The following is a 9,315-nucleotide window of genomic DNA, read 5'->3' as shown; positions in this document are numbered from 1 at the left end:
CTACTCTGTATATGTCATCAAAAACAAATAGCTTTGTATTTAAAATTGTAAAAGACAAAATTGTTAATAAATAACGAAAAATTTGAAAAATGAATTGCTAAAAAAGAAATGTTAATAGTTATTATTTCCAAACTCTTTCAATATAGAATTATTGCAAATAATGTTTTTGTATAAAAGACCCAAACCTCTCCACATGATGCAGAGACTTCCAATGAAAAGGCTCAGACAATTGAACTAGTTATAAAAGATAATAAGGGAAGGGGGGCACATCTCATATTGGTCCAGGAGTAGTGGGAGAGGCCTCCTGCAATTTTAATGTGATCCCATTGGTCCAGGGGTTTGCTGGTAATTCCCCAGGGGGAGGGAAATGGAGGGGGGTAGCCTTAAATGTAACTACAAGAGTGTAACCTGACACCGGAAGTCCTTATCAGTGACTCTGAGATAAGATCATTATCTGTCCCAGAATCTGCCCTACTTATCTACTACGTATCAGTTACAGCTTTATCTTATCACCGAAAGTGCGGGTTGATTATCCTGCCTCCCCCCAGTCCCGAATTAATACTGCTGCTCTACTCTCATGTAACTCTAGTTGTACACTGTACGTCTGTGTTGCCTTGTACACTGTACGTCTGTGTTGCCAATGGATTTGTTCGTTTTTTGACATAATGCTCACTACGCAGCAGACACACAAGCATTCGAAATGTGGTGCTACAGAAGAATGCTGAAAATTAGATGGGTAGATCACATAGCTAATGATGAGCTACTAAATAGAATTGACGAGAAAAGGAATTTGTGGCACAACTTGACTGGAAGAAGGGATCGGTTGGTAGGACATGTTCTGAGACATCAAAGGATCACCAATTTAGTATTGAAGGGCAGCGTGGAGAGTAAAAATCGTAGAGGGAGACCAAGAGATGAATACACTAAGCAGATTCAGAAGAATGTAGGTTGCAGTAGGTACTTCGAGATGAAGAATCTTGCGCAGGATAGACTAGCAAGGAGAGCTGCATCAAACCAGTCTCTGGACTGAAGACCACAACATCTCCAGCCAACTCCTAACATGAATTAATTAATTACCACTAAACAAAACGGGTGACCCAGTGGTTCAGACAACGAACACGTACTCGTGATGAGAGGCGTACAAATCCCTAGCTGTACGTAACGATTTATGTTAGCCGCAATCACATGCTGGACAACTCCTATGTCCCATTCATGGTATCCCACGACAGGTTAAATTTGGAATAATAATAAAAAGTGCTGTAGAGTTTCTTGTTGAAGAATTTGATATAACCTATAAATAGGACCAAGTGTAGATACAGCAAGCACTGCCGGGAGCACAAATCTACCTAAACAGTCACCGATTAGGCCAGACGTACGTGGGAAACAGCACATAGAATTCACATGAATCATGGAGTATGCAACTACTTACTTTCCTTTTCAAGTGAAAAAAATGCTCCATCCGTTATGCAATTGAAGTGAGACATCCCAGACCATCCAAAACGTCGAGCAGGAGCGTACTTGAACCCCATATCCAGCAGCAAAGGACTTCCTGACACCGATCTTAGGTGTTGTTGACTGGATCGAGAAATTAAATTTAACATTATGAACTGTTATAAAAACTAAACTAAACACCATCCGGACAGGCCTCGAAATGTCCAGGTACCGAAAGACCGCCGTGTTATCCTCAGCGCAAAGGCGTCATCGGATGCAGATATGGAGGAGAGTGGATCAGAACATCGCTCCCCCAGATGTTAGTTTTCATGAGCTGTAACTGCCACTTCTCAGTGAAATAGCTCCTCAGTTAGCCTCACAGGGGCCGACTGCCAACAGCGTGCGTCAAGGACGGACGGCCACCCATCCACGTGCTAGCCACGCCCAACGGCACTTCCGTGATTTGATGGGAGCCGGTGTACCCACTAACGACAAGGACATTGGTATAAACTATTACACAGTAAAATACTTTCACTGTATGTTTTAGCTATCTGTTTTTCGTTAGTACTATTGCTTTACATCTGTTTAATTATACTATACGTTTTACCATGCGCTAGATAAATAATCCGTACTGATACTGGGACAGTTTCTTCAAGAGTCCAAGATTGCTTCTCTTTTCCATTCCTGCCTGAGTTAGTATTTCGTCTTTAAAGATATCAATGCAGAAGAGACGTACAGTGTACAAGGATCTTCTACACCAGCCACTATACTCGAAAACTGAATCAGAATTGCCTCGAGTTAAAACTTTTTTCCATGACGAAATAATTATTTCGTCATGAAATACGCCCGGAGAAATTGAATAATCACATTTTTTTCCATGTTTGTTGTTTCATTCCCCTCGCTCCTTGTTGGCGTCACAAAAATGAATGTTTTCATAAAATAAAATGCAGACAGTTAGTTGCGTAAATAAAAAGATTAAAAGCTGATTTATTGATTAAGATAAACAGGGCTAACGGCCTTGCCACAGTGGTAGCACCGGGTCCCGTCAGATCACCGAAGTTAAGCGCTGTCGGGCTTGGCTAGCAGATGGATGGGTCACCGTCCGAGTCTGCCGAGTGCTGTTGGCAAGCGGTGTGCACTCAGCCCTTGTGCTGCCAATCGAGGAGCTATTTGATTGAGAAGTAGTGACACCGGTCACGAAAACTGATACCGGTCGGGAGAGCAGTGTGCTGACCACTTCCCCTCTGTATCCGCATCCGGTGACGCCTAAGGGCTGAGGACACGGCAGCCGGTCGGAACCGTTGGGCCTTCACAGCCTGTTCGGACGGTGTTATTGTTCGTAAGTTATACAGGGTATTTCAAACCTACTTTTTCTAACTTTGGGGACATGTTCCTTACACCAAAACAAGAAAAAAAAGTTGAGATATGTCTGAAAATCATTCGTTTTCGAGTTGTTAGTGAAAATTTACAATTTAGGCGATTGGAACTCATCGACACATAAACTCATAATAAATGTCCGAAATGCTCTCTCTTGCTTCTAAACGCTCAACCACTCATCGAATCGCAGACTGTCGCACTCGTTTCAAATACCCTTTAATGGGTTTCGAATAGTTTTGGAGGCTTCCATGGCTCGTCGATGCAGAGCTTCTGCAGAGACCAATTGTTTAAGTTGCTCCCGGAGATGATAATCTAAAGGAGTGAGGTCGGAGAAATTGCAGGCCACGGAATTCTAGCTATCCATCTGTCATAATAGATACCAGCCAGTGCATCTCGAACACGGATACTGAAATGTGCTGAAGTTCCGTCATGAATAAACCACATGTTCCTTCTTATTTTGCTGGCGACACATCTCTTATTAAGTCTTGGAAGGTATTCTGAATAAAATACCTGTAGACAGCATCTGTAAGACGTGCTGGGAGAACGTATGGTCCTACCAGATAGCTACCCACAGTTGCACATGAATCTTAATCTGATGTTGATGTCTAGCGCGTACTGTAACATGAGGATTGCAATCGGCCCAAATGTGTTGGTCGTGAAAATTTGTTACTCTGTCTCTTCCCATTGCTTCATAAGTAAACTAAACTGAAGAGACAAACAATGGACTGGCAGTTTGTGCAACAAACCATCGGCGAAAATTCTCCCTAGGTGGGTGATCATCAGCCATAAAGCCCTGCACGTGAAGTAGATGGCACGGATACTCGAGTTGTTCGTGAAGTATCTTCCATGCTGACCTTGGAGATGTACCATATGCTGGGGCCACATGTCTTCTAGTGATACCTGACCGTTTTTCGACAGCCCGTAGAACGTGCTCTTTTTGGTTGGACTTCTGAGGAACAATAGTCCGTGGTGGTACCGATCCTGTCTCTGCCTTGTGACGATATACAGCACCAATGGTTGGACGATTCGACTGTATTCGGTCTAGGAGCGCCGCCTGATACAACCGTGCAGCCTCGTGTCCATTATCATTCGCGCGGCCATACGTAAAAATAATGCCTACCTGCTCACGAAATGAGTATCCCGCCATGTTTGAATGAAGCACTTTCAGTTAACTCACTACCTGTAGAACATGTACAAAGTGCACACGTTGAAGTCAGACGAATGAAGAATGCAAACAAGACCCCCTGGCAATACAACTCCATCTAGGATACAATGAATCAAACGGGTATAAAGATGAGTGAAGTTGTTGGGCTGTACCTGAACACCAACTTTCATCAATAACTCGTAAACGGTGGATTTTCGGACACTGTGTATGAACTTTTTCCTTGTTTTGCTGTAAGGCACCTGTCCCCAAAGTTGGGAAAAGTTCAAATGGCTCTGAGCACTATGGGACTTGACATTTGTGGTCATCAGTCCCCTAGACTTAGAACTACTTAAGTCTAAGTAACCTAAGGACATCACAAACATCCAAGCCCGAGGCAGGATTCGACCCTGCGACCGTAGTAGCAGCGCGGCTCCGGACTGAAGCGCCTAGAACCGCTCGGCCACAACGGCCGGCGGTAAAAGTATTTTTGAAACACCCTATACACACCAATGAAACGAAATGATCAGTTTATGTAGACTGCCAGGCGTTGGAATACCATGAGATTTGTAGCGTTTGGGGTTGTGTGTAGCAGGGGGTTTCAGTGGGTGGATGTTTGGTACTAAGAAAGTTATACCAGCTGAGTGTTTGGATAGTGATCACAAGTTGCTAGTAGCTGATAGAAATTATAAGATTAAAAAGAGTGACTGCTGCCTAAAGAATGCCGGGATGAAAGCTGCAGTAGTGCCGTGCTAATACGCGGCAAAACAAAAGGTAAAGTAAAGGAGAAAGAAACCAATTGATGGAACAATAGAGTAAAAGATGGAATTAAAGAACGCAACACAGCAAAGAAAAACATGGAGATTGAAAAGAAGAGATCAGAACCAAGGGATGGTATCAAAAGATGAGCACAAGGTGATAACAATGGACAGGAATGTCAACAGACTCTAAATAAAGAGTAGTTAAAGAAGAAAAGGAGAAATGAGCACAAGGTGATAACACTGGACAGAAATGCCTACAGAAGAAACTCCAAATAAAAAGAGTAGTGAAAGAAGAAAAGGAGAAAAGTTGGAAAATATTCACACAGAAACTAAGGAGGACAGCAAGGGGAAACAAAAACAGTTGTATGGGTTGTTGAAAAGTAAAAGATCTGGCAGGTAAGATACAAAAAGGATTGAGACAGACGATGGGAATATTATCACGGACGTGGAAGGCATCGGATAAGTCATGATGAATTATTGTGAAATCTTACTGAATGAGGAAAATGAACAAGAAAGTGACACCGAAGTCACTGAAGTAGAGGGAGAAGAGCATCCAATTACGTGAGCAGAAACTGAAAATGTCTTGAAACAGATGAAAGGTGGGAAGGCGTCAGGAATAGGTGAGCTGATAGCGGATATAATAAAGGCAGGTGGAATCTAAGGAATACAGTGGTTGCATAAGACGCTGGTTCGATATGGATTGAGAACAAGGTGCCGAATGATTGGGAAAATGGAATTATAATACCATTGCTTAAGAAAGCACGTAGAAAGAAGTGCAATAACTACCGAGGAATCACACTATCATCACATTGCCCTTTTAGGTAATGTAAAACATCATATAAAAGGGGCTGAGAAAAATCCTAGAACATCATTTTTTGGGAACAATTGCATGGATTCAGAAGTAGCAGGGGAATAATAGACCTCATTTTTCTCTCCGTCAGTTAATGATGAAGTGTCGGGAATAATGAAAGGGTGTGACAATAGTGTTCCTGGAGTAGGAAAAAGTATACGACAGTGTACTAAGAGGTAAAAATATGGTCATGCTTGCGAAACCTTAATGTCCCTGATTCATTAATTTAAAAAGTTCTGATACTGTATGAATGTTGCGAAAGCAGTGTACAAGTAGGAAACGTAAGATCAAAATGGTTTTAGACAGTGAGAAGTGCTCAGCAAGGCAGTAAAAATGTAAATGTCGTGTGACTAGGGCCTCCCGTCGGGTAGACCGTTCGCCGTGTGTAAGGCTTTCGATTTGACGCCACTTCGGCGACTTGCGCGTCGATGGGGATGAAATGATGATGATTAGGACAACACAACATCCAGTCCCTAAGCGGAGAAAATCTCCGACCATGCCGCGAATCGAACCCGGGCCCTTAGGATTGATATTCTGTCGCGCTACCACTTTTAATCTCATTTTGTTCGCTTTCGTTCGTTGCATCTGTTCGGAGCGGACGTCGTAAGACACCCGTTGAAGTTCATTGTTGATCGATTAACTCAGTTTCTCACTCAGCTACTGGGGGCGGACAGCAAGGCAGTTATATTCCCCGTTATTTGCTTTTTCTGATGACATCGCCATTGGGAAGAGACGGAAACGGAGGTTCAGAGGAGCCACCTTGTAAGATCCCACTGGAGGGAGAGAAGGTTGAATGTGTGAGAAATCTGGGTAGTAGTTTTAAACAGAGTAGCAAAAGGATCCAGCTTCTTCCACTAAGTACGAAATCAAATCTGGGACAAAGAATCGTTTTAAGAGCTAAATACACCATGTATAAAACGTATCTCCTGTCAGTCATGACGTATAGTCTGGAGACCTGTATCATAAATAAGCGAACTCCATGTCAGTATCCGAGCTAGGAAGAGATGGACGGACCAGATTAATGAAGATATCAAGAGGAGAGAAGTAAAGTGGGATGCAGTGGAGACAAAAAAGGTATATCAAGACAGAAATTAATGGAGGCGTATCGTTCACAAAGTTACTACCCGGCTCGCTGGAGAAAATGCTGATGCTGATGCTGATGCTGATGTTGATGTCTGGTAGAGGGATTTGGGAACATGACGAGGAAAGGGTATATATCAAGGCGGATTTCATGGTAGGGTAAGGAGATGCGATTAAGGTTTCGTTGAGAGAGAATGTGGAGAACGTGGAGGTGGAGTACTGGGGGAGTGCGGTGGTATAGGCAAGGCAGAGTACCAAGGTCAGAAAGCAGGAGGGAAATTAACAGGTGGAGGCGTCGAGTTTGCGGGTAACGTAGGATATTTGGAGATTTTTTATTTTATTTTCTGCCATTTACAAACCACCGACGCTGTCCAGAAAGAAGTGTCTCATTAAATCATTGAGCCTCTCCCTCCCGGGTAGCCTCCACCCGAGCTACTACTACTCGCCACCTGACAGCGAATGCCTCAGCAATACTTTGCGCCTCTCGCCCCCAGATGATTTGATTTTGCATCTACATCAACGTTAGGTTGCTTTACATAGCAGCATGTGCTGTCCTGTGTTTCTACATTTCTCATACAACCTAATATCAGTATGTTATGAACACTCGTCTTTGTGACACTTTGGTGACTATGCATTGAGTCGTTATTCCATGTTTTTCTGTCTTCGCCAGTGCCAGTGTCGTCTGATCTGCTATCGCTACTACTGTCATCTGTCTTTCTGGTACTGTCTGTGGAAACATTCGTTGCCTGTGCTCATCGCTGCATGCCATTTCTGCATATGCTCTCGTCGCTGAAGGAACTCTTTGTGCAGCACTGTAGATATTCTATGCGCACAGTCGTTGAGATCGATCCATAAGCTCTGATCTGTAAGGGATTATGTTGTCATGGTGTGAGTGCGCCAATCGTCTTTCCTGCGACCAGCAGTGACAGTGTAAAAGTATAGGTTATGGGGTCCCTCTCTCTCCACAGGCACAATCAGCCTCGTGATCGAGATTTACACGCAGCAACTGGCCATGAGATGAACCATGCCGCTGCAGGAATTAGCAGTTTCATCCCCTGCCGCTCCGTGGTGATGGGTAAGGATGCATATACCCTACGTGCCTTTTCACAGTTGCCCCATTCCATAGCGCATGACAGAAGGAGAGAGGAGCGGAAATCCATGCCACACTGGCATAGCAGAGAATGGGTAGGATCAGGGGTCCATAGGTGTCTAGGATCGTGGGAGGCTGTAATCCTCATGTTCGGCCAGTTAGTAATTTTAGTATTTTATTCTGTTGTGGGCTTCCCATTGAATTGTTAGTAGATGGGGCTTCCATGTTATTTGGCGATCCAGTGTTAGTCAGAGATATTTTAGTGTGTTAGTTAATTGAGTAGGACGTTCGTAAATAGTAATATAAAAGTTATGGCGGTGGAACCTGCGGATGGTTCGTCATATAATTATGGCTCGAGTTTTTGTAGGGTTGATTTTGAGGAACCACTGTTTGTACCAGGAGGTGAACTGAGTGAGATGGTTCTGGAGGGATCGTTGGGATATTAAAAGTATTTTGCATAAGCCATTATAAAGAAACTGCTTGGTAAAGCTCAGATTACTTTCAGTTTGCTGGGAAAGGAAGTAAATAAGGTTAAGCAGCTGCCCTCTCACATCTAGAAACAAATGGTTTTCACAAACTGAACTCACATCCTGCCTTGTCGCTTGGAAGTATCAGTTTAAAGAAAGGCGAAACGTTGAATGAATACTTTTAGCAAGTGTACCAAGAACCATCTGTCGCGAAATCTCAAAAGTATTTTGCCATTCATCGACGAACTAATATTAATACGAGTGTGGCTCCAGCTCAGATACTGAGTACTCTTGTGACGGTTTTCGTGTTTATGCTGAATGATTCGGTTAACTGGTAGAATTTCAACCTTCAGTTCTCGAGCTCTAGTCATAATAAGAACCGACCCTAAACCTAACGCGAAAACCACCAAATATTGCCACTGTTCCAGTAAAGTATACTACTAAGGCCATAAATCGGTCTGAATGCGTATCGCGTCCAACTTCTTACGTCAATAAAAGTTCCACAGGTCTGGGTGTGAAACATTTCCAAGGCGTGGTCTGCGTATATTCAAGGAATAAAAATTCTCGAAACAAGTATTAAATGAAAAAAAACTACACTGCACTGTAATTAAGTGAAAATAACTCACCACACTACTTAACTCGTCTCACCATGTAAGAGAAAACCAGTGTCGTGCTGAGCACTGAATAGTCACATAAATTCTCCTATATATATTGACTGCGCCTCATAATGTGTGTCTATCCTTCTTTTAGGACAGTATCAGTTAATAACAGTGCCTATTATCTTGGCCTGGTGCATTGAAAAAAGTTACGCCAGTCAGTATACAAGACAAAGACTAGTTTAACCAAGTCTTCTTGTAGCACAGAAATAGCGTCTGTAGACTCCGTGTTGTCCGGCTGTTTGTTTTCTCACTTCCACCGTTCTCGCATCGCCCGTCCAGGTACTCAGTCCCCAGGTTGTGATGCAGTGTAGGGGGTCGTAAACTCACATAAAATGTGAATCTTCAGGTTTTGGCGGCGCAAAGACTGTTCCATTAAGTTTCGGGTGTGCAGCCGCAAGAAATCTCCTTCTTCTTCTAATATTTCGGCTGTATAACGTTCAGCCATCTTCAGAGTGAGCC

At 43.2% G+C, this 9,315-nt stretch overlaps 1 pseudogene; it reads left to right on the top strand.

Moving 5' to 3' along the window:
* The first annotated feature begins 2,439 nt into the window (after positions 1–2,439).
* On the top strand, positions 2,440–2,558 carry LOC126089649 (5S ribosomal RNA; annotated as a pseudogene).
* The last annotated feature ends 6,757 nt before the right edge of the window (positions 2,559–9,315 follow it).

The sequence above is a fragment of the Schistocerca cancellata genome, chromosome 6 (genome assembly GCF_023864275.1).
Source record: "Schistocerca cancellata isolate TAMUIC-IGC-003103 chromosome 6, iqSchCanc2.1, whole genome shotgun sequence".
In the NCBI taxonomy this organism is placed as follows: Eukaryota; Metazoa; Arthropoda; class Insecta; order Orthoptera; family Acrididae; genus Schistocerca; species Schistocerca cancellata.
The sequence above is the reverse complement of the archived record's forward strand: the minus strand, read 5'-3'. Positions and strand labels throughout refer to the sequence as shown.